The sequence below is a fragment of the Nicotiana sylvestris genome, chromosome 4, assembly GCF_000393655.2.
Source record: "Nicotiana sylvestris chromosome 4, ASM39365v2, whole genome shotgun sequence".
NCBI classification, from domain to species: domain Eukaryota; kingdom Viridiplantae; phylum Streptophyta; class Magnoliopsida; order Solanales; family Solanaceae; genus Nicotiana; species Nicotiana sylvestris.
The window spans coordinates 124,832,055-124,859,577 of record NC_091060.1 but is presented as its reverse complement, the minus strand read 5'-3'; the positions used below and the strand labels follow the sequence as shown (position 1 = coordinate 124,859,577).

At 37.7% G+C, this 27,523-nt stretch overlaps 1 pseudogene; it reads right to left on the bottom strand.

The window, feature by feature from the left end:
* Positions 1–936: 936 nt before the first annotated feature.
* LOC104229850 (low affinity sulfate transporter 3-like) lies at positions 937–8,777 on the bottom strand (annotated as a pseudogene).
* Positions 8,778–27,523: the final 18,746 nt, after the last annotated feature.

The following is a 27,523-nucleotide window of genomic DNA, read 5'->3' as shown; positions in this document are numbered from 1 at the left end:
CTAACGCTAATAAAACATGCAGTTTTGTCCATTGGTACATTGCTCTCAACGATTACCGCACAGTTAGTCATTCTTTCTTTCCTTTTTTTTTTTTTGGTGATAAATCCAGAGACATCCATTGTACGTGTTACAACAACTATTTTGTCGAAACTAAAACTAATTCGTTTATTGATACATTTTCCCGATGGTATTTATTAGAGACAGACTCAGAATTTGAAGGTTGGGGTGCACTTTTGGATTCAACCAAAATTTGCTTTGTATATAGGATATCCACTACTAATAACACTATTTTCTAAAGACATATACTTGTATACATAAAAAATTTGATGAACTTTACAAATGTTGGTGACCCATCTCGATATAGCATAGGTCCGCCTCTCATATTTATACAACAAATAACATTAATACCATAAAATTTCAGCAATTGCTCTTCGTATTAACGCAGGCATCTACAGCGTCCCCCACTGTGAGGAAAATCCAAATTTTTCCGAGTTTATCTAGAAATGTTGCTGCCTCCAACTTGTTAAGAACTTTCCACCTTGGGCTAGCTATAGCTAACTGCGACAAATTAAAAGAAAAGAACAGAGGAGGAAAACGTCATTTCCTTTGTAAAATGATTCTCTTTCCTTTTTTTCTTAACTTTAAAAAAAAAAATCACTACTCCCTTTATTTTCAATTTATGTGGCAGAGTTTGACTCAATATAAAACTTAAAAAGAAAAAAAAAATTGTAATCTTAAATTTATGTAGCCTTAAAAATATGTCATTAAGGATAAAATAATAAACTTAAAGTTAAACTTTTTCCAAAGATAAAAATTCCTTTTTATAAACCTATTTTTAAGAAAATAACGAAACCAAAAAATGAAATGATTGAAATTGCTGACATTGTTGTAGCATATAGTTAGAGAGCAAATGATGAAAGACTAACTTGCATGCCCCGTGAAACCAATTCTCTGTGCAAAATCGACGCTCATTATATCTACAAAAAATGTGATCAATGTAATACGTATTAGAGATGGTAATCTATGTTATTAAAAGAAACAAGACAACAAGTGGATATTATGAAAGTAATTAAGAAACTTACTTGACATATCTAGTACTAAAACATGAATCTTTTCCTTGGTATGCGCTTCACTTCCATTTGTCGCTGCGCTCAATATCCTTGAATGAGAAAAATCTACAGGTTTAACAAATTTGAGAATAATTTAATTTTTTTTTTCATTTTCCTCCATGAAACTTGAATTGTACCTTTGTCTTGTGAAATTTGCATTTGCAAAGCAGAGTGAAGCATTGTTGACTCTAATTATCAAGATTTCTGTAGTTTCAGTGGCCACAGGAAATTGAGTAATGTCACAGAAGGTGTCTGTCCCAGGAAGTCTTCCTTGTAGTTGTATACTTGGTCGGATGGTTTCAAGTACTATTTTACCAAATGAGATGCCTACCTGCAATAATCCCAATAGAGGCATCCACAAAATAAAATTAAAAAAAATTGTTATGAGTTCTCGCTTCTTTTTTTTTTCTTTTTTTCTGGAAGACACAATTCAGTATTTGTGGGGAAATGAAATTCATACTAGTAATTAGGTATTTGTGGGGAAAGCTAAGGTTTAGTTACCGCAACTAGAAGACCAATTTAATTTCCACCGAGCAAAAGAGTACTCCAAAGAAGGTAGCAATGCAAATAAGGAAGTCTGTCTTGTCCACTTTCCAAATATGACATGCTTCACTAATGTCAATCAAACCTGGAAGAGCTGATACGATAATTGATGCAAGTATAGCTAATGGAGTATAATACAATAGCTTAGTTAAAATGGAGTATAAGACAATAGCTTAGTTAACAATTCTAGGGATATGAGAAATGTGATTGTCATAACTATGTTTGACACCACAGTTTCACATCCTGCACTGAAATTTACTGCTGTTCTTGAAAATGAACCTGCATCAATGATATAATAAAAACTTATCAGTAGCAATTTCTTACTAAAAGAAATTAAAGTATAGCACTAAACCGAAACAAAAAAATTGTCGAATTTGACAGCTTACCAGTTGCTATGTAACAAGAAGTTAAAGATCCCACAAGGTTCATACATCCCATGGCTGTCATTTCTTTGTTTCCATCAAGATGATAGCCTTTGATTGAAGCGAAAGATCGGCCTACAGCAACGGCTTCCTGAGGAGAATTTGATAGTATTTTGGTATAAGGATATTTGAGAAGTATTAACTATTAAGTGGAAGATGTTGAAGTTTGGCAAAATGCCAAAGTCCCACATTGGTTGGGAGTTAAGTTTGGGGGGATTTTTCCCCTATAAAAGAAGGCCTAATGTTTAGGATTGAAACACACCTCTCATTTGCCTTCTCATCTGTTTAAGACATTTGTATCTTCTCTCTTTAGTATTATTTCACTTGTATTTTTGGAGTGGAATAAAATATTTGGTTGTGTCCGAGGAGTAGGCAAAATTAGCCGAACCTCGTAAATTCTGGTGTTCCCTTTATTATTGCTTTATTGTCTTATTTATTATTTGGTGGTTGTCATAATTTTTGGTATAGTAGTTGTGACTTATTCACACTCTATACATTTGGCTTCCGCAACAATTGGTATCAGAGCCAAGGTACTGTCTAAGTATGCTCTGTGGTTGCAGCATAGTCTGATCTTCCACATCAGAAAAGATTTATCTTGGTAACTGAGTCAAGGTTCTGTCTGAGTATGCTCTGTGGTTGCAGCTTAGTCTGATCTTCCACACCAGAAAGGAAATAATCTTGATTTGTGTCGTCAGCTATTAAATAATATTTGTGTCAAAGATGGGAGACAATAAACAAGAAGAATCTACATCAAGTGTCAACAATACGTCATCATTGGCATCTTCGCTTATGACAAGAATTGTGTCAAATGCGAAATTTGCGGTCGAAATATTTGACGGGTCCGGACATTTTGGGATGTGGCAAGGCGAGGTTCTAGATGTCCTTTTTCAACAAGGGCTAGATCTGGCCATTGAAGAAAAGAAACCAGATGTTATTGGAGAAGAAGATTGGAGAATTATCAACCGTGTTGCTTGCGGTACCATTCGATCCTACCTTGCTAGAGAGCAGAAATATCCATACACAAAGGAAACTTCTGCAAGTAAATTATGGAAAGCACTGGAGGATAAATTTTTGAAGAAAAACAGTCAAAATAAATTGTACATGAAGAAGAGACTGTTTCACTTCACCTATGTTCCTGGTACCACGATGAATGAACATATCACCAGTTTCAATAAGTTGGTTACAGATTTGCAAAATATGGATACAACTTATGATGATGGTGACTTGGCCTTGATGTTGTTGGCGTCACTTCCTGATGAGTACGAGCACCTTGAAACTACTCTACTCCATGGAAATGACGAAGTTTCTCTCAGAGAAGTTTGTTCGGCTTTGTACAGCTATGAACAAAGAAAGCGAGAAAAACAGAAGGGCGGAGAAGGAGAAGCACTATTTGTGAGGGGTCGTCCTCAAAATCAAACGAGGACAAAGAAGGGAAGATCCAAGTCAAGATCCAGACCCAGCAAAGATGAATGTGCCTTTTGTCGAGAAAAAGGGCACTGGAAGAAAGACTGTCCGAAGTTGAAGAATAAGGCCAAACATAACAATGGAAAGGCCATTATGGATTCAAATGTAGCTGATTGTGATGATTCAGACTTCTCATTAGTTACAACAGAGTCATCAACATCATCAGACATATGGTTGATGGACTCGGCTTGTAGCTATCATATGTGTCCCAACAGGGACTGGTTCATGGAATTTCAAGAAGGAGAATATGGAGTCATCCACACAGCGGATAACAGCCCTCTTACCTCATATGGCATTGGTTCAATACGATTAAGGAACCATGATGGAATGATCAGAACATTGATAGATGTTCGATATGTACCGGATTTGAAGAAGAATCTCATCTCTGTGGGAGCCCTAGAATCAAAAGGGTTCAAAATCATTGCAGAAAATGGAGTGATGAGAGTATGCTCCGGTGCACTAGTGGTAATGAAGGCTAATCGGAAGAATAATAATATGTACCGCTATCGTGGCAGTACAGTTATTGGGATAGCGACAGTAACATCCAGTGACGACAAAGAGGCAGAAGCAACCAAGCTATGGCACATGCGCTTGGGACATGCTGGAGGAAAATCCTTGAAAACTCTATCAGATCAAGGATTGTTAAAAGGAGTAAAGGCTTGCAACTTGGAGTTTTGTGAGCATTGTGTCAAAGGGAAACAGACAAGGGTTAAATTTGGTACAGCGATCCATAATACTAAAGGCATTTTGGATTATGTACACTCTGATGTTTGGGGTCCTTCCAAAACACCTTCATTGGGTGGGAAGCACTATTTTGTAACCTTTGTTGATGATTTTTCTCGAAGAGTGTGGGTGTATACAATGAAAAACAAAGATGAAGTGCTGGGAATTTTTCTCAAATGGAAGACGATGGTGGAGAATCAAACAGGCAGGAGGATCAAGTGTATTCGCACAGACAATGGAGGTGAATACAAAAATGATCATTTCAATAAGGTCTGTGAAAATGATGGCATCGTCCGACACTTCACTGTTAGACATACACCACAACAGAATGGAGTGGCAGAACGTATGAACCGGACCTTGCTGGAGAAGGTACGGTGTATGTTGTCCAATGCTGGCTTGGGCAAAGAATTTTGGGCTGAGGCAATTACATATGCATGTCACCTCATTAATCGTCTACCATCTGCTGCTATTGATGGCAAAACACCATTTGAAAAATGGTACGGAAAACCTGCTGTAGATTATAACTCTTTGCACGTGTTTGGCTCAACTGCATATTATCATGTGACGGAGTCAAAATTGGATCCAAGGGCAAAGAAGGCTATTTTTATGGGAATTACTTCTGGAGTCAAAGGATATCGCTTATGGTGCCCTATGACAAAGAAAGTAATATTCAGCAGAGATGTTACCTTTGATGAATTTGCTATGGTAAATAAGGTAACAGAAGATACCAAACAAAATGAAGGTGCTTCTAAGCAGGTGGAGTTTGAGGGAAAATTTATTTTTCCTACACAAGAAGCAGAGGAGGAAACAAATGAAGATTACCCTCTGGAAGGAGAGCCAGTAGAGGAGATTCCAACTCAGGAATCTCAACAACAACTTGAATCAATAGCAACCAGCAGGCCAAAAAGAACAATAACGAAACCTGTTCGTCTCATAGAGACGGTTGCTTGTGCAACCTCAATTGTAGCTGATGATGTTCCTACTACTTATAAAGACGTTGTCCAAAGTTCAGAAGAAGATAAGTGGAGGATTGCCATGAATGATGAAATACAGTCCCTTCATCAGAATCATACATGGAGATTGGCCAATCTCCCGAAGGGAAAGAAAGCAATTGGGTGCAAATGGGTATTTGCAAAGAAGGAAGGATTTCCTAACCAAGTAGATGTTCGCTACAAAGCAAGATTGGTGGCCAAAGGATATGCTCAAAAGGAGGGAATTGATTACAATGAAGTGTTTTCTCCAGTTGTAAAACATTCCTCCATTAGAATTATGTTGGCTTTGGTAGCACAATTGGATTTGGAACTAGTTCAGATGGATGTAAAAACTGCGTTTTTACATGGAAACTTGGAGGAGGAAATCTACATGACTCAGCCAGAAGGATTCAAAGTTGCTGGAAAAGAAAATATGGTGTGCAAACTTGAAAAATCGTTGTACGGATTGAAACAATCTTCTAGACAATGGTACAAGCGATTTGACGAGTTTATGTTGCGGCAAGGGTACAAGAGAAGCAAATACGATCATTGTGTGTATTTGCACAAGCTTAAAGATGGTTCCTTTGTATATCTTCTCCTATATGTTGATGATATGTTGATAGCTTCCAAGAATTCGGAAGAAATTGATAAGTTGAAGATTCAACTGAAGAAGGAGTTCGAGATGAAGGATTTGGGTGAGGCAAAGAAAATTCTTGGCATGGAGATAATTAGAGATAGACGTTCAAAGAAACTCTGTTTATCTCAAAAGGAATATTTGAAGAGAGTACTTCAACGTTTTGGCATAGATGACAAGACTAAGCCAGTTAGTACTCCACTTGCTTCCCATTTTAAGCTAAGTACTACTATGTCGCCAATGGATGAAGCTGAACGAGAGTATATGTCAAAGGTACCATACGCAAATGCTGTTGGTAGCTTGATGTATGCAATGGTTTGCACAAGGCCTGACATTTCACAAGCTGTTGGAGTTATTAGCAGATATATGCACAATCCAGGGAAGGAGCATTGGCAAGCTGTGAAGTGGATTCTACGGTATATTCATAATACTGTAGATGTCGGGTTAGTTTTTGAGCAGGAAGACAATCAGTTTGTAGTTGGATATTGTGACTCAGATTTTGCGGGTGATATGGACAAACGAAGATCAACTACTGGTTATGTGTTTACTTTTGCAAAGGCACCAGTTAGTTGGAAGTCTACTTTGCAGTCAACAGTTGCTTTGTCTACAACAGAGGCAGAGTACATGGCTATTACAGATGCTGTGAAAGAGGCAATTTGGCTTCAAGGATTGCTAAAGGAGCTTGGTGTTGAACAAAAAGGTATCACAATTTTTTGTGATAGTCAAAGTGCTATTCAATTAGCGAAGAACCAAGTTTATCATGCAAGGACGAAGCACATTGATGTTCGGTATCATTTCGTACGAGAAATCATAGAAGAAGGTGGAGTCACGGTGAAGAAAATTCATACTACAGAGAATCCTGCTGATATGCTGACAAAGGTGGTGACTGCGGTCAAGTTTCAACATTGTTTGGATTTGATCAACATTGTTGAACACTGAAGATTGAAGATGAAGACACAACCAAAATTTGTTATTGAGAGAGAATTGAAAATGTGGAATTTTGCCAAGGTGGAGATTTGTTGAAGTTTGGCAAAATGCCAAAGTCCCACATTGGTTGGGAGTTAAGTTTGGGGGGATTTTTCCCCTATAAAAGAAGGCCTAATGTTTAGGATTGAAACACACCTCTCATTTGCCTTCTCATCTGTTTAAGGCATTTGTATCTTCTCTCTTTAGTATTATTTCACTTGTATTTTTGGAGTGGAATAAAATATTTGGTTGTGTCCGAGGAGTAGGCAAAATTAGCCGAACCTCGTAAATTCTGGTGTTCCCTTTATTATTGCTTTATTGTCTTATTTATTATTTGGTGGTTGTCATAATTTTTGGTATAGTAGTTGTGACTTATTCACACTCTATACATTTGGCTTCCGCAACAGAAGACAGAAACAAAGATTAGAGACAGACAGTAAGAGCGACGATAGCACAAATTAGTCCAATTTTCACGACTTCTCCAATGTGTGGATCCTTGAACGGTAATTGATGAATTGAACTTGGATTGAGACCCCCTTTGAAGTGTTTTACGATCTTGACTCCATGTTGATCAGATTTTGTAAGATAAACTATCAAAGTAGATAGTATAACTGATGCAAGAGGAGCCATTGCTGGTAGCCAGAACATTTTCTTGTTTCTTTTTCCCTGTAGTTTATCAAGTACCCAAGAGATGAATAAAATGCAGGACACAGTTACCGTAAAATAAGAGAAAAAGATGATCAAAAGAAGAAAAGAAGTAGCTACTTACAATGAACATGGTAATTAGGATGAAGACGAGGAACGAGCAGCCAAGTATAAAATTCGGAGGAAACCACTATAAAGGTGCAAAAGGAAAATTTTAGTAAGCCAAGAGTAAGATAAAAAATGCAACAGATAAGAGAAAGAAGATGCTCACTGGCTCCTTATGGAATGATCTGAAAACAACTTCCAGTAGAGACACCACATCAGTTTGGGTAGTGAAATAGTTAATTCCAAGCAAACCTTTTAACTGTTGGAGGCCTATTACAATCGCTGCACCTCCCATGAATCCAACTATTGCAGCATGTGAAAGAAAATCCACCAAAAATCCCAACCTAATAAGTTGAACAATTAACAACCATATTCCAGGAGAGGCAAAGCCATTTTAAAGAAAAAAGGATGTTAAAACCGGAAAGAAAGAAACAAAAAGGAGAAGAAAAGATTACTTGAATAGTCCAAACGCTGCCTGAAATGCATCAGTGAAGAACGTAACAGTGAAAACAAGATTCCTATAAGCAATAGGATCAACAGCAGGGTCTACAATTTTGGTAACCATAGCAGAAAGCAGTAGTGATACAACAGCAACAGGGCCAATGGCGAGCTCTCGTGATACAACAGCAACAGCAGTAGTGATGGAACAACACTGGTGTCTAAAACAAAAAGAGAAAACACACATATACTAAGGGCAACAAGAAACTGAGATGAACCAAAGCAAGAACTGGTATTCAGAACTTACATAAGCCATATTGAGGATCAAGTTTTGCAAGATTAGCATATCCAATACTCTGCAAGAAATTTTATATTTTAATCAAATGTTACATAAGCCATATTGAGGAGCGGTAATAATCCATACCACCTTTTTAATTACCTGAGGTATGCAGAGACTGGCAAGAGTTAAGCCAGCCATTAAGTCATGCTTGAACTTTGTAGCTTTATAATTTCTTCCCCATTTAAGAATTGGAAATAAGCCTTGCATGAGTGAGAAGAAAGCTCCTTTTCTTGATTGTGTTGTGGTCTTTCCGTGGGGCAATGCAGTTAGTTTTACTGAGTTAATGGGTCCATGGCAAAGACTTGGTGGAACAGGTGAACTCAGCAGCCACTGAGTCCTCTGTTTCCTTCCAGTATCACCAGCTGCATCGAGCTGCTGTAGCTCAATGGTGAAGTTCTCACTGGCTAGAGAACCCATGTGTTTCTTTTTCTCTCTTTGAAATGTTTGGATAAACACTGGAGCTAAAGTCTTACCTTCTCATAATCCATGTGAAGTACTATAAATATGTTTACCCTTAAAATTGGATAATAATTGAATTTATATGTGATTTTAAGGATACGTGATATAACTCGATACAAATTAAGAAGATAGATTAATATTAAAATTAACGATAAGAAAATAAATGCAACCACACAAATTGAACAGCCTTATCCTCTGCGTTTGATCAGCCTCGAGCCAAGAAACGTATCAACTAATGTGAACTAAACAATAAGATGATAAGAACTTAGAAGTGATCAGTATATTGCTTTCTTTGTGCGTGTTATAATGTGTCCTACAAATAATCAGAACCCCCCTTTATATAGTAGAGGTGTTCTACTCTTGGTAAAATTTTATACAAGGTAAAAAAATCTTTTAATTTGCTAATTAATCGGCCTTCTTAATACATGCCGAGATTTTCGCCGTGATCTTCGACTGATTACGGATATTTCGGCTTTCCGTTATTTGGCTCGGCATCTTGTTCGGTCTCGATCTTGCTTGGTCACTGGGTCACGAGCTCGACGATCTAATTTTGCACCTTGGTTTGATATAACTCGAGCTCGAGCTTTTACCTGCCATGTTTCAACCTCGATTAGTCACTCAATGGACGAACCCGGTTTCGACCGTATACAGATAGTCCCCTCGTTTTTCGGAGAGAAGATGACGAGAAACGATATGAATTACCGAACCACGCTTCGATAGATCATGACGTAAGCGACAAAAAATATCTGAAACGTCCCGTCGGTCCAGTCTCCAAGGCATTAAATGTGTGTCAGTGTTGGTTGACCACTACTGGTTTTGAAACGTCATTAGCAACCTATAAATATCCCAACTTTCATTCATTCAAACTTTATGTTCAATAGCTTCATCTACTCTTGTTCTTTAAGAATCTCTTCACTCTCCAACTTCTGTATCCAGATTACTTGAACCTTTTGCAACTACTAAGCGTACCTTTTTAATTTCCCTTTATTCATCTTTGCTTTAGAATGGCGAATACCTCTAAGACTGTTTCATAGAAAGAAACAACCTCTTCGTCACGGCCTGCCGGCAATGGGACTGCGGCGGAGCCACACCCTGAAGACTTTGTTCCAGGAGGGTGCCCGATCTGTGCTAATTTCAAGATCGAAAAAACTTCCTTGATACCGGATCGATGCGAGTCGGTCTTGAGATATATATGTTCGATCATCGGTGATCTCCTCTCCAAGGTCAAAGAGGATTGTAACTAGGCCGATAAACACGTGGTGGTGGCCTCGCCTGAGGAATCAATTACTACCCACATTGAGGTTTTTTTAAGTATTTACACTTACCCCTTCACGTTGTGTCCCTTAGACCCGATCATTATTGCCTTATGTAAAAGGTACAATGTGACCCTCAGTCAAATTCACCCCTATTTCTGGAGGATAGTGATTCTTCTTCACTTTTTGTAAGAAAAATCGAGGGGTGTCCCTTCACTCTCGATCATCTTATCCGTCTATATAGTCCCCGACTCTAACGAGGGGGATTAATTGTAACGACTCGACTGGTTGTTTTGAGCAATTGCACCCGGTTTGGCAGTTTGAGGTCTTGAGAAGCTTCATAATATGTGTATCGACTTGCGTGCATGGTTAAATTCAATAAACAGATGATTCAGAATCAAATTGGAAGAAGGAAACTAGTTATGGAAGTTTAAACAGTGAGAATTTGACCGGAATTGGACTTTTGAGTAAACGGCGCAGGAATGGGTCGTGGGAGATCTCAACAGCTTCGTATGGTGATTTTGGACTTAGGCACACGTCCAGATTCGAATTTGGAGGTCCATAGGGTAATTTGAGGCGTTTCGGCGAAAGTTGGAAAAGCTGAAGTTTGGAAAATGGAGAAGTTTGACCCATAGTTGACTTTTGTGATATCTGGGTTGGACCGAGAGTTGGAATAGCTCCGTTATGTCATTTTGGACTTGTATGCAAAATTTGGCGTCATTCCGGGTTGATTTGATAGTTTTCGACACGAGTTTTGGAAGTTGGAAGATTTGGAAGTTCCTAAGTTTGATTCATGGTATGATTCGTCGTTTTGGCAATTTTTGATGTGATTTGTGACCTCGAGCGACTCCGTGTTAGGTTATATGACTTGTTTGTGTGTTTGGACGGGGTCCCGGGGGCTTTAGGTGTGTTCCGGGTGGGGTACGGTCATTTTTCCATTGTTTGGACTGTTGTATTCTGCTTCTGGTGTTCCTTCTCCGCGATCGCAAACGCAAAAGTGTTGTTGCTGGTTGCCTCTTTTTCCTTCATCGCGTTTGCATAGAACCTCCCACGATCGCAAAGGTTTGCTTTCCTCTGCTTCACGTTCGCATCTATTGCCTCGTGTTTGCTTAAGCTCCTGCCCATCGTTCATCGTGTTCGCATCCCTTTTCTCGCGATCGCAAAGGGTATTTCTTGACAGCTTTGATTTCATGATCGCGACCCAATCTCTGTGATCGCGATGCATAAATCTCTGGGCAGAATAAATAGGACTCCAGTACGAGGGTTAGCCATTTCTAACATTTTTGGAGTTCTAAAGCTCGGTTTGGGCGATTCCTTGTAGGTTTTTCAAGCAAACGATTGGGTAAGTGTTCTTCACCTATAATTGATTATATTCCATGAATTTGTCTTTATTTGTATCATTTAATTTGTGATTTGGGTTGAGTAAAACGTTGGTTTTTTGAAGAAATTCTTAAAATGAAAAATCATGATTTGAGGGGCCAAATGGTATCGAAATTTAATAAATTTTGTATGGTTGAACTCATATTAGAATGGATATTCTGTTTTTATAAAATTGTCGGGTTCCGAGGTTCGGGCCGGGGTGTCGACTTTTGGACCGATTTTTGGATTTTGTTAAAGATTGAGACTTTATCATACGGAATAGTTTTTATGTATTTTATTTGTGTTTTGAAGGTAATTTGGTTAGATTTGAGTCTTTTGGAGATCTTTTCACCCGAGAAGCACATTTTAGAGTATCAGTTTGTCGTCTTTGAGGTAAGTATCTTGCCTAACCTTGTGTGGGAGACTTCCCCTTAGGATTTGAGTCTTCTATGCTAATTGTAGTCCGTGCATGCCAGGTGATGAGTGTGTGCTCGAACTTATTTGTGGAAAATTTGCTCTAGGGTTCTTAGGCCCTTATGTTCATTACGTGGAAAGTATCTTGTTATGATTGAGTTTAATAATTGCTTAAATTGCCTCTATATGCTTCATATGATGTTGTTAACTTTCCTCTAATTCTTACGTGTTACATTGACCCTTAATTGCCTTAATTGAAGTGATTGCCTTCCTTATAATTTTTTATACTTCTTGATTGTGAGTTATTCTATGACTTCATGCAAGTATGTTACATGTCCAATTGTTGTGGTTACCGGTGTAGTTATCACGTGCTTATTATGTCTTGTTGTTTTGTTGAGGTTATCGTGCTTTTTGGTTTTTCCGTGACCCTATGATGTACTTGTTGATTCCCTTGCAGGGATGTTGTTGCTTATGATATTGTTTCCCTTGCCGGGATATTGTTGTTATACTATTGTTCCCTTGTCGGGTTGTTTTTGCTTATGATATTGTTTTCCTTGCCATGATGTTATTGTTTCTATTGTTGATTCCCTTGCCGGGATGTTGTTATTTCTATTGTTTGGGTGAGGAAAGAGTGATAAAGCACGAAGGGTGATGCCGTGCACATTTACATTTATAAGATTCATATGATGAGGAAAGAGGGATAAAGTACGAAGGGTGATACCGTGCACATTTACATTAATACTATTCATATGGCGAGGAAGAGTGATAAAGCACAAAGGATGACGTCATGCACATTTACATTTATATTGATGCATATGGTGAGGAAGAGAGATAAAGCACGAAGGGTGATACCGTGCACATTTATATGATTCATATGGTGAGGAAGAGTGATAAAGCACGAAGGGTGATGCCGTGCACATTTCTATTATTGATTGCATGGTGAGGATTGAGAGTTAAAGCACGAGGGGTGATGTCGTGTAGTTTCTATTTGTTGTGTTTATTTGTTGTTATTAACTCAAGTGTTTTAACTGTTTAAATTCATTTACTACTGTGATTCTTTGTGTTGGAATCTACAATATTTTTGATACATCGTCGTATTTATATATATATACACATTTCAATACTTCAAACTTCAAATAATTGTTACATCTTTAATTCTATTAGTTTCTCAATTACATTCCCTTAAACCGTCAGAGGTTATGTTCTACTTAAAAAGGAATTTTTACTAAGTTCTAAGTTATTAATACCCATGTTAAAGGTAATAATTCATTCGATGTTGTATTTTAATTGAAAGGGGTACTTTACTCAAATGATTTGCTCTAGGGTTCTTAGGTCCTTATGTTCATTACGTGGAAAGTATCCTATTATGATTGGGTATAATAATTGCTTAAATTGCCTCTATATGCTTCATATAATGTTGTTAACTTTCCTCTAATTCTTACGTGTTACATTGACCTTTAATTGACTTAATTGAAGTGATTGCCTTACTTATAGTTTTGGATACTTCTTGATTGTGAGTTCTTCTATGACATCGTGCAAATATGTTACATGTCCAATTGTTGTGGTTACCGGTGTAGTTATCACGTGCTTATTATGTCTTGTTATTTTGTTGAGGTTATAGTGCTTCTTGGTTTTTTCGTGACCCTATGATGTACTTGTTGATTCCCTTGTAGGGATGTTGTTGCTTATGATATTGTTTCCCTTTCCAGGATGTTGTTGTTATACTATTGTTCCCTTGCCGGGATGTTTTTGCTTATGATATTGTTTTCCTTGCCATGATGTTATTGTTTCTATTGTTGATTCCCTTGCCGGGATGTTGTTATTTCTATTGTTTGGGTGAGGAAAGAGTGATAAAGCACGAAGGGTGATGCCGTGCACATTTACATTTATATGATTCATATGGCGAGGAAAGAGGGATAAAGTACGAAGGGTGATACCGTGCACATTTACATTAATACTATTCATATGGCGAGGAAGAGTAATAAAGCACGAAGGATGACGTCGTGCACATTTACATTTATATTGATGCATATGGTGAGGAAGAGAGATAAAGCACGAAGGGTGATGCCGTGCACATTTATATGATTCATATGGTGAGGAAGAGTGATAAAGCACGAAGGGTGATGCCGTGCACATTCTATTATTGATTGAAGGGTGAGGATTGAGAGTTAAAACACGAAAGATGATGCCGTGCAATTTCTGTTTGCTGTGTTTATTTGTTGTTATCAATAGTGTTTTAACTGTTTAAATTCCTTTACTGCTATGATTCTTTGTGTTGGAATTTATAGTGTTTTCAATACCTCCCCGTATTTATATTTTTACACATTTCAATACTTCAAACTTCAAATAATTGTTACATCTTTAATTCAATTAGTTTGTCAATTACATTCTCTTAAACCGTCTGAGGTTGTATTTTACTTAAAAAGGAATTTTTACTAAGTTCTAAGTTATTCATACCCATGTTAAAAGTAATAATTCATTTGATGTTGTATTTTAATTGAAAGGGGTACTTTACTCAAATGATTTCTAAAAACAACTTCAACTTTTCTCATTTTCCTAATTAGTTTAGAAATTGTAATTTACTTTATATTATGTAAATGAAACTTCTTGAACATATTGAGTGCATTTGTACGGAAATTATGTATTGTATAACATGTGGATTTTGTTGTTAAAGGTAAGATGGAAAAATATGTGGGCACAATGTGCCATGTGTGCTGAAGGTTCGGAAGTTGAGATTATGATATGAGAAACCAAGGATTGAGATGGTCGGGATTGGGTATTAGACATGATGTGGTTGATTGAGTTGACATTGCCTTCTTTATTTAAATACATTCTTAATTGTCTCTATTCCTGTTATGTCAGTGTTGATTTACTTGGTTATATTCGTTATTACCCATGTTCTGCCTTTATTGTCCCTGCTGTTTGTGTTTTGATTTTTCTCCGCTTTTGATATTACCTCGTTATCTTTATCTCGATATTTCATTATTACATCCTATTCATTTTATTTGACCAGTAGGTGTCTTTACTGTTCCTCGTCACTACCCCACCGAGGTTAGTCTTGATACTTACTAGGAACCACCGTGGTGTGCTCATACTACCCTTCTGTATATTTTTGTATACAGAACCAGGTATTGATCGATAGTATCTGTGCGGGTCATCGCGGTGGAGACTCACGGTAACCTGCTGCTGCGTTCGTAGACCTCAGAATCACCTTCGTTTTTATTTATGTTCCATTGATTCCTTCTCGGTTTGAAATAATTTTGTATTAATTTTTGTATAACTACTCTTAGAAAGGATTATGACTTGTACCATCGGTTTTGGGAATTGTGATTTATTCAGAGTATTTAATTTGAAGTTAGTAAATGTCAATGTTAATTCAGTTAATATTTGGCTTACCTAGTTTAGAGACTAGGTGCCATCACGACTCCTTCAGAGGCATTTTGGGTCATGACATTAATATTATTTGCTCGTCGGGCCAATAAGGCCTTATTCTCGAGTATAGATGAGGATCAGAACCAAGGATGGATGGGCCGATTAGTTCAGGTGAAGAACTCGAACTTTATCCCTGCCAAGGACATTCTATTTCACGAGAAATGGAACATGAAGCGTAAGAATAGCTTCTCCTTAAAGATTTTACTTATTGTCTCTCCCCTTCCCTCCCTTCGTGTCAGCATTTTTGTGGCGTAGTTGTGGCTTGGATGTCAGATGCAGTTCCTCGACTCAAGGAGTGGGTCGAGGATCTTGTGTCATAAGGACCATATTCTGAGCGCTCACAGTGCGAACTGTCGAAGGGTTAGTGGGAGGGTAGTAATCATGGTAAGTTTCTTTTATGATTTAATAATATTTGATTTCCTCCTTGCGCTGTTGAATTCTTATCGGTTCTCTTTTCTTTTGTAGGTCTCCCCAAAGATGTTGCTATGAGGCCTCGATCCAGTGACGAGGATGTGTTTCTCGAGTCCTCTCCGAGACAGGGTGACAAGAAGAAAAATAAAAGAGCTCCGAGTTTCCGAAATCAGAAAAGAAAAAAGCAAAGAGGAGTCCCGCGCGTAAACCCAAGGAAAGCATCGACACTCTATCTTCAGAGAATGAGTCTGAATAAGAAGAAGAAGAAGATAAATCCAAGCTGGTGGCCCATGTGCGGGCATGTGTCTTGATACGAGAGACCTACGAACCGGCGGTTGTTGAAATTGAACCGCCTCAACTTGAGGAGATCGATGTGTGAACTTTAGCCTAAGCTCCCGAAATAGAGGGGGGGTGAGGTAAATCCGCCTTGAGGTAGAGGAGTCAAAAAAGAAACCGGGGCAGATGCTTCTCGAGCAGGGGAAAGTGCCTCAAAATATGTGCTTGGGGTGATTGACATTACTGGGTCTCCTAGGTTCTCAGATTCCATGATTTATGAGGCCACTATGCTAGAAGGTTGATCTTACAATGGGACTCAGGGGGCTACAGATATCCACAACTTCTTAGATGGGTTACAGTCTTTTGTCTCAGAGGACGTCACTGGGCTCGGAGATTTGCTGTTGCCAAAGAAGGTAATGTCGCTGTGATCTAGTGGGTCTTCCTGGAGCCCAAAGTTATTGGACCTATTCCCGGCAATGGGTGTTGCCCCTAACTGAAAGCAGTCAAAAGGTTCCTCTATCCCGGAGGATGCCTGGGTTTTCCTGCCCCTGTGAGGGCTACTAGCTATCTTCGGTGTTTGATGACCGAAGAGGACTAGGCCGTGATGGACAAGGTGGAAATGCTTTGCCTATTCAATGACGTTCAACAAGCATTGAATCGGGTAACTTTGAGTGTCTTTTTTATTATGTACTTAAAACTTAAAGTTGCAAATAATCATAACACCTTTTTTATGCTTGTAGGCCTCGGTACTGCACCATGAGACTATCCTCCGATACAGGGAGGAGTTGACCCAGCACGATGTTGAGGTTTGGGAGCTTACTAAGAAAAGGAACACCTACAAACTTCTCAGTAAGAAGCTTTAGGTCGAGTTAGAAACGGCTAGGAGGGAGCATGACGAGTTGGTCGAGTAGGTAAATCGAATACTTCAAGATAGTGACAACAAACTAGACATAGTGGCTAACTATCAGATCCTACAAGTCCAACAGAGGTTGGAATAGATCGGGCGGCTTTAGGCGTAGGTAGAAACTAGAAATTGCCGAAGCACAACTGGTGCCGGTCGAGGCCCAGCTCCGGGTTGCAAAAAATAAATCCTTGGTGCAGGCCAAGAAAATCGAGGAGCTCCGATCTCAATTGAACTCTGCTATTTCTGGTCAAGAGAATCTGGCCAAGGAACTCGAGGCAGCCAAATCAGAGGTGGTTGTGGCCAAGACCGAGGCTGATGCCAAAGTGGCTCAGTTCAAGGTTGATGTTGAGGCGATTTAGGCGTTGGCTAAATATATAGTGTATCATGCAAGGTGGCAAGCTCGAAGGGAAACCCTCAAGGGAGTTCATACTCAGAACTTCGACATACTGGCTGAAATCGAGAATGCCAAAGTAGAAAAAACTAGGGCCCGGAAACTGGCTTTTCCTGAGGAAGATTCCGAGAGCTTAAGCGAGTCTGAAGGCAGGGAAGATCTCGGGGATGAAGATGCTACATCTGATGAGGACCAGGCCTCTTAGGCCTTTAGAGAGGTTTTTTTTATTTTCATCTATTTGAGGTCATTTTGGCCATTGTAGATTCCGGTGTCGGGCCATTCTAGCTTACATAAAAAAGATTATAGGATAAATATATATGTGAGGCTTTCTTTCCTTTTCGACTTTCAAATTTTTCCCTTGCCTTATTACTTGTATTCAGAAGGAGAAAATGGAATATCAGTTTGCATATTCTCCTTGTCATGAACCAAAGGGTTTTTATTTATTGTTCACAATCCTTGAGCGGAAGACATGGTAGAGTCTAATCATGCACTCTTAGAAGGTCTTGACATACGTTTACCAGCACAATGAGAATTCGGATGGAAGGATTGCTCTTCATTTTCAAACTCTTCAAACGAGCACATAGATCTAAGCTCTCGCCCTCCTTTCCCAAGAGCACCTGGTGCAAGAAATCATAATACTAAATATTTGGCATTAAATTAAATTCAACGATAACAATAATAATAATAACCCAGTAAAATCCCAATATTTTAAAAACAAATTCCTATTGTCATCTTATACACTGAAGTAACAAGGGAGAAGAGCAATTAAACAAATATTAGTTGCCGTAAGAATTTTTAGCATTAGATTTTCCTTACCTGCTTTGTGGTTTGAAACATGATTTATTTACAAATATAAGCCAGAAAAAAAAACATGTGATTGCACATTAAATGAGAAGAAGATAGCACCTCCCAAGTTAAGCTTTTGATGTACTAATTAATTTAGATGGTAGCTATAAGCCTATAACTGATATACAAGTTTTATGAGTCAATAAAGTGGGATCTACACTGGATATAACAGCTAATATTGCAAATCATAACTTACCAATTCCCAGTTATCATGAATTAAATTAAATTAAATTCTTGAAAATGAATAGATTTGATAAACCATAATTGTTTCAACTTTGTGGGTGGACTGTATAACTTGATCAACAGAAAGAGAAAATGAAATATCAGTTTTGCATATTCTCCTTGTCATGAGCCAAAGGCTTTTTATACATTGTTCGCAATTCTTGAGCGGCAGACATGATACTCTTAGAAGGTCTTGACATGCTTTGACAATTATAATGAGTATTTTGATGGAAGGATCGCTCTTCATTTTCAGACTCTTCAAGGAAGCACATAGATCTAAACTCTTGCCCTCGTCCCTTTTCTAGAGCACCTGGTGCAGGAAATCATATTAGTACATGAAATTAAATCTAAATAATTACAAAATTGATTCTAAAAGAGAATAGATTTTTGAAACCGTAGTTGCTCAATTTTTTTTGGATGTATTGCATAGCGTCATCAGTAAATGAAAAGGATGGAATATTAATTTGCATATGCCCTTTCTCAAAAACTAATGAATTTTTATTCGTTGGCCACATTCCAGACACCCCCAAAGAGCACATATATCGAAGTCCTTTCCCTCGTCCCTTTGCTACATCACCTAGTATAAGGAAATAATATTAGTAAAAAAATAGCACTAAAATTTAGGTGTAAAAATTGATAACACAATATATTTGAAAAACCATAAATGTTTCAACAATTTGGTTATACTGCATAGCTTGATCAGTAGATGGAAAAAATAGAATGTATGTTCTAGATACACCTAAAAAGCTCAGAGATTTAAGCCCTCTCCCTCGTCCCTTCCCTATAGCACCTGGTGCAACAAACGAATATTTGGTATTAGTTTTCCCAATGGATGCTACCTCATTTTCATTCTTTGATGGTCTCATATCAAACCTACAAACAGAAATAAGACATTATAAATGCAATGTACCATCAAAAAAAAATTATATAATCAGAATGCATAAAAATATGAATATGTTAATGGCATAAAAGGATACTTCACCTCAATTGGTTCTTTTCCGTTTATTTTGTAAATGATTTTCTAAATCTACAACATCACTATCCATTTGTTGCAAAATATCACAGGAATCACGAGGTTGCGTCGTTCTTGCTATACACCAACACTTGTTGGAATTATCATTAGCATAAAATACTTGAGATGCTTGGTTCGCTAATACAAACGACTCATTTATTTTTAAAAATTGCCTCCAATTAACACTTACAATACCATATTCATCTGTCTTAATTCCTTTCTTTTTATCATATGCATCAAACCAATTACATCGAAATAAAGTAACTCTTCTTCCAGTGAATTGCAATTCAAGAACAACAGTTAAAACTCCAGAGTAATCAATATTCTCACTATGTTCATCAGTATCACCGACAACAACCACACCACTATTTTGAGTCCTTAAATATTTATCATAATATTCTACATGAAATCTATATCCAATAATACTGTAGCCATTATAATGTAACACATATTGGGTAGGATCACGTGAAAGTGCAAGGAGATCTTCCATGATCTGACTATCATCTTTTTTATATAATTGTGCAACTTATTAACAAGATAAAGTTGATTACTTTAGAATGAGTAATATAATATTGAATTTTTAAATTTAATATGTATATATTACTCACCCTATCTTTAAACCATTCCATAAATTGTCTGTTCCATTCTGTATCAGATAACTGTTGAGTAGAATCCACGTAAATTTGTAAAAACTCTCTACAAATTTTAGTTGAACCACAAATGTCATACATAAAGGATAATCCTAAAGGAAACAAGGAAAACAAAATATGATATGAAGGACAAAATTTCATACCCTAGAAATAGTAGAACTTCATCACAATTCTTCAGTATGTATATATGTTCTTGCTCCAATTCATCTGCTTTAAGATAATGATGTTTTGGAGCTCCTAAAGGTTTTTCAGATTTACAAAATAGAGATAAACCTCCATCAGAATTTTTTAAATCACTATCGTAATTTCGTTCTGGCTGATTAAACTTTGTGTCTATTCTGTGCATATACCTAGAACATAAGGTCATACATTCATTTGCAAGGTAACCCTTTGTAATGGAACCTTCTGGACAAGCCCTATTACCAATGAGAGATTTCAAAAAATATAACCATCGTTCTATAGGATACATCCACCGATACAGAACCGGTCCAGCAAGCTTAGATTCATTAGCTAAGTAAGTAGGTAAGTGCACCATGACATCAAAAAATGAGGGAGGGAATACCTTTTCTAACTTACAAAGTGTTATAGGAATTGAGCTTCAATTTGATCCAAGTCAGTAGTCCTTAATGCCTTTGCTCCAAGCATATTAAAATTAAAGACAACTCGATAAAGGGTTCACACACTATTTTGGATAACATACCACGTAGAGCAAGAGGGAGTAAATGTTGTAGAAGAACATGCCAATTATGACTCTTTAAGGTAGAAATCTTGTTCTCTTTCAAGCTATCATTTTGAGAAATATTAGATGAAAATCTATCTGGCACCTCTAAAATCTTTAAGAAAAGGCATATGTTGTGCTTCTCTTGGGGATAATGTGTAACATGCAGTTGCAACTTCATATTCTTCTTCTTTTCTGATTGGATGCAATTCTGGCCTAATATTCATTTCCTGCAAATCTAGTCGAGTTTTAATGGTGTCCTTGGTCTTTCCTTTGATATTCATGATCATCCCCAAAATATTATCACATATAGCTTTTTCAATATGCATAACATCCAAATTATGTTGCAACAAGAGAGATTTCGAGTATGGAAGTTCAAAAAAGATACTCTTCTTATTCCAGTTATCTTTTCGAACATCATGTGATGTCTTGATCCTTTTCTTTGGATCCTTTGTTAACTATAACCCTTTAAGATCTTGCATTTGATTAAGTATCTCAATAGCAGAACGCATTTTTAGTGGTAGCCTTTTCTCTTTTGTGCCATCAAATGACTCCTTATCATTCCTCCATTTGAGATTAAGAGGAAGGTAACGCTGATGACCCATAAAACATTGTTTCTTACTATTCTTCAATCTGATTGAGGAAGTGTCTTTATTGCAATATGGGCATGCCAATTTACCTTTTGTACTCCATCAAGATAAATTTTCATATGTTGAAAAGTCATTGATGGTACATAACAAAGAAACATGTAACTTAAAATTTTGTCGGGTTGATGCATCAAAGGTCTCAACACCAATTTCCCATAACTCATTCAACTCCTCTATCAAGGGTTGAAGATATATGTCAATTGTATGTCCTGGACTATCTGGACCAGGAATAAGCATGGACATAATGAAATTTTCCCATTTCATACACAACCAAGGTGGTAAATTATAAGAAATAATTACCGTAGGCCAAATACTATATGGGATTTTTGAATTTCGAAATGGCTAGAATCCATCATTAGCAAGTCCAAGTCGAATATTACGGGGCTCGGCCGCAAATGAGGGATGGAGTTCATCAAATAATTTCCATGCCATTGAATCAGCGGGGTGCCTCATTGTTCCATCATCAACCCTTGCATCGTGATACCATGTCACTAGAGAAGATGTCTTTGCAGATATAAACAACCTTTGAAGCCTAGGCTTCAATAGAAAATAATGTAAACTTTTTGATGCTATTTTTTTACCATTCTTATTCTTTGCTTCCCCGCTATGTTTATCTGTTTTCCATCTGGATGAACCATAGAATTTAGAGGAATCAAGTAAGTTATCTTCATTCGAATATAACATGCAATCATTTATACATGCATCAATATTTTGGTAGGAAAACCCAAGGTCCCGAATCACCTTCTTTGCCTCATAATATGAATTTGGCAAATTCGCTCCATCAGATAACATCTCATCCTTCAACATTTTTAATAACATTGAAAATGACTCGTTGCTCCATCAACCTATACTTTTTATGTGAAGCAGTTTAATCAAAGTGGAAAGCTTTTAAATTTTTTAACTTTGGTACAATGGCTTCTCGAAATGTTACAATAGGCTGTAAAATTTTTTGGCTTCAACATTTGGTTCTTCTTCAAGTAAATCATTGTAACCAACATCAGGAGTGCCTCCATCATGATTAAGATATAAATCTCTCAGCATTTCATGTATTTTATCCTCATCCTCATAATCATCTACTTCATTATCCTCTTCAACTTCACATTCCGACTGTGGCTCACCCAAAACTTCTCTATGATGATACCAAAAAGTATAATTTTGAATTATTCTATATACTTTTAAATGTATCTTAAATGTCTCATGTGTTACTAATATTGTGTTACAACATTTGACATACGGACATTGTATTTCATACAATTCTCCTGTTCTTCTAAAGGCATAATCCAAAAATTTTTGCACCCCAATTAAGTCGGATTCGTCAAGTCGGTTATCAACAAGTTGCATTATCATGACCCAAAATCTACTAGTCGTGATGACACCTAACCTAACCCGCTAGGTAAGAAAACTAATAACTATCCAGTTCCATTAAAGTCAACCAAACAATTAAATAGAGAAGTTAACTAAATTTTATACATTCCTCAAGGACTAGTAGTACAAATCATGAGCTTCTAAGAATAAAGTTTACAAAGCCGATATGAAGAAAATACATTTTCTGTTTGAAAAGTACATAAACAAAGTTTTATAAAGCTAAGGCTACCTTGAACAAGAGGCATCTACATCAAGGACGCATGCATACCTTCAAATCCAACAACCATCGAACGTAGCAATATCGGCATCCGGGATCTGCACGCAAGGTGCAGGAAGTGCAGTATGAGTACAACCGACCCCATGTACTCAAAAAGTAACAAACCTAACCTCAGATTAAAAGCAGTGACGAGCTAGAACATAGGTCGGGTCCAACACCAATATCCAATAATAGTTAATAACAATGTGAAGCATTTAAATAAGGAAGTAACTCAGAGATAAAATGTTTAGCTTTTTCACAGTTTTCTCAAAATAGTCCCGCCTTTCAAGAATATCAGTAAAAACCCAAATTCTTTATCGAAAACGTCGTGAAATATGAGTTAATTTGAAAAACTATATTTTCTTTTTCCAAAACTCCTTTTCACACCGATTAATATTTTTCATTTTATTTACAGATAGCAAGTGTGAGATACCTCTATATGACACATATCAATGTGTGTAAAATGTCATGAACGACGTGATACTGTACAACATGAGGAAAATGTATTTCTATGCATGTATGTCATATATGCATGCCAATGCCATGTATCTCAGAGATGAATCATGTACTCACACTTTCAGAGTACTCAACCTCACTGTATCACACTTTCCACTCATCATACTTAACCGCTCGGTATGTATATGGCCTATACGGACCAGGGAAGATCCATCTCAGAATATATATACATCACTAACCATCAGTCACTCAGTACTGAGGAAGGCCAATCCGGCCCCTTGGAGAAGATCCATCTCTAGGTGTATAAATGCTTTGGACAAGATCCATGTCCAGGGAAGATCCATCCCTCAAAATAATCAACCGCACCCACTATGGGTGTGCAGACTCCGGAAGGGCTCCTACGGCCCAAGCGCTATAACAAGCCAATCATGGCATAAATCAATCAGGCCCTCAACCTTAGTCAATAATCAATAAAACATGCTGCAGCGTGCAGCCCAATCCCGTAACTGTCACTCATAATCAGGCTCTCGGCCTCGCGCAATCATCAATCTCTCCAGTCTCACCCACGGACTCACAATGTCATGAAAACTGACCTAGAATAGTGATATAATATATCAATAAGTAACAACTGAGACTGTGATATAATATGAATGCATGGATGTGACTGAGTATGAAATATCAATGAATTCAATGAGATGACAGCAAGAAATGACCACTATAGGTCCCAACAATATCAACATAAGAGCTAAACATGATATATAACATGATGTACAACTCATTTATTTTTTCACATGGTGAAAACACACATATTAATAAAATAGGGCCACTATTTAGTGCCCTAGAAACAACAGAGTCACAATTCACAGGGTGCACGCACACACGCCTGTCACCTACTTTGTGCGTCACCTCAACATTGTCACGACCTGGATTTCCCACCCTCAGGAATCGTGATAGCGCCTACTATTGAGAGCTAGGCAAGCCAACCCCTAATTACCTTTTCATTTAACAGTTTACTTATTTTAACAAATATTAACAACAACATGAAAACAATGAAATTTAATAATTAAGCGAAAGACTTAAATTTAAGAGAAACTAAACAAAACGCGGAAACAACATATATCTCTACCCAAGAACTTGTGTCACATACTCACGAACTACTAAGAGTGCTAAATACAACCGTTTGAAAGAAAACATAAACTTTTGTCTCGAGTACAAAGAGATAACATACTGAAATAACGATAGAGGAGACGCCGGGCCTGCGGACGCCTGCAAGGCTACCTCGATGTCTCGCTGGACTGAAGGCTGGCTCCCACGCTACTGCTGCTGCTGTCCAAAACCTGGATCTGTGCAAAATAGCACAGAGTGTAGTATCAGCACAACTGACCCCATGTGCTGGTAAGTGCGCAACCTAACCTCCGTAAAGTAGTGACGAATCTAGAACCAGACTACCAAATAAACCTGTGCAGTTCGAATATATATATATATATATATATATATATATATATATATATATATATATATATATATAACGGGAAAGAAATACAGGAAGTAACCAGTCAATAAAGGAAGGGGAAACATGTTGTGGGGAGATAACAGTTTCAAATAGGGAACCTCAAATAAAGAAAGAAGCAACGAAACAAGAATACCAACAAGAATAAAAAAGAATCACAAATTTGCACGGCATCACCCTTCGTGCTTTTACTCTCGTCCTCACCAAATCAATCGTGTCAATAATCATATGCACGATATCACCCTTCGTGCTTTTACTCTCTTTCCTAACAATATAGTCAATGAATATTAGTACGGAATGGTACATCGTACGACACGGCATCACACTTCGTGCTTTATACTCTTTCCTCACAATATCAAACAATGCACGACATCACCCTTCGTCCTTTATCACTCTTCCTCACCCAAACAACAATCACAAATAAGCAAGGAAGTAAACAAATAATGATAGAAATCCCAGCAAAGGAATACAATTAAACAGTTAAATCCCGGCAAGGGAACAATATCAATAAATTCAATATCTGGGCAAGGGAAAAGATCAACAAAACAACAAAATATCCCGGCAACGGAATAAATCAATAACTCTTTCTCTTTCTTTCATTTCTTACTTTATAATTCACTTTACCACTTGAGTCAATGCTCCAAAGGGTCCATTTATTTCATATTCCTTCACAATTCGTATTACAACTCGAGCCAATGCTCCTCGAAGTTTAAAGATCACAATTCCTTTCACATGCTCTTTACAACATATAGAAATGATCAATTAAGCATCGAAGTTACAACAAAATAAGAATATTCGCAATATAAAGACTCACGGTCATGCTAGACTCCAATGTATAGATACTCGTCACCATGCCTATATATCGCACTCGACAATTGGCAAGTAGCAAATAAGACTCAACTTATATTCCCTCAAGCTAAGGTTAGACCAAACACTTACCTCAAACTTCCACGGCCAAATCAATCCACAACAACCGTTTTCCCTCTCGAATTCGGCTCCAACTCAATCAAATCTATACAATAATGACTTTATAATATCAATATATGCTAAACAAATCAAAACCAATGCCTAATTATAGATTTCCAAGCTTTCTTCCTAAAATTCCAAAATCCGACCCCGGGCCCGCTTGGTCAAAACACGAGGCTCAGACTAAATTCATTATCACCCATTCACCCACGAGCCCGAATATATAATTTATTTTCAAATTTGACCCCAAATCGAGGTCTAAATCAAGAAAAATCAAAAAGCCCTAACTCTACCCAAATCCCCAATCTTCTACCCAAAATTTCATGTTTTAAGCTTAGGAATTCATTAGATGTTGATGAGAAATGAAGGAAACGAGTTAAGGATTACTAACCCACGAAGTTTTGGTGAAAGGAAGCTTCAATGGACGCCTAAGGACTTTGGAAAAGAAGGAGCTCGTGAAACTTGTGAAAAATCCCGTAATACACTGTTCTGGAATTAAAATTATAACTGGGCGAAATTGCCCTTCGCGTTCGCGATAGGCTGGTCGCGTTCGCGAAGGGTAGAACTTACAGGCCATCGCGATCGCGGAAAATGTATCGTGAATGCGTAGAATAAAAATGCAGAGGTTCAGAAGTTTCTCTATGCGAACGCGTGGGACTTCACGCGATGAAGGGAGTCATGGACACTACGCGAACGCGAGATTACGAGCGCGAACGCAAAGGGAAAGAAGGCTAAGCCCCCCAGGGTCAATTGACCCTACGCGAACGCGAAGCCAATGCTGCAAACGCGATGAAAGGAAAATGGGAAACTTCGCGAATACGGAGGATGCGTTGCGAACGTGAAGAAGGATAACCTGCAACTGCTGAAGCCAAAATCTGCAATCTTTCTAAGTTCGAAATCACTTAGAAACACCTCCGAAACACTCCCGAGCCCTCGGGGCTCCTAACCAATCACATGCACTAACTCAACAACATCCTACGAACTTAACCGTGCGATCAAATCGCCAAAATAACATAAAAACAACGAATCAAACCTCAAAATCACTATTTTTTCCTCAAACATCATTAACTTTCAAATTTAGAACTTTAAGTCCGAAACACGTCAAACGATGTTCGATTTCAACCAAACATTACAAAATATCTTAAATCACTTATAAGACCTGTACCGGGCGCCGGAACTAAAATACGGGCGTGATACCAACCTGTTCTAATCAATTTTTTCATTTCAATTTTTCCTTAATAATTTTAGAAAACAATTTTACTCAAAAATTCATTTCTCAGGCTTGGGACCTCGGAATTCGATTTCGGGCTTATGCCCAAGTCCCATATTTTCCTATGGACCCTCCAGGACCGTCAAATCACGGGTCTGGGTCTGGGTCTGTTTACCCAAAATATTAACCGAAGTCAAATTTACTCATTTTAATACCAAAATTTAGCATTTTTCACAGAATTTCATATTTAAGCTTTCCGGCTATGCGCCCGGACTGCACACACAAATCGAGGCGACTAAAAATGAGGTTTCCAAGGCCTCGGAAGCACGGAATGGGTAAGAAAATAGGTGATGACCTTTTGGGTCATCACAAACATCAATCACATAACATGTAATTTAGGGTTTTA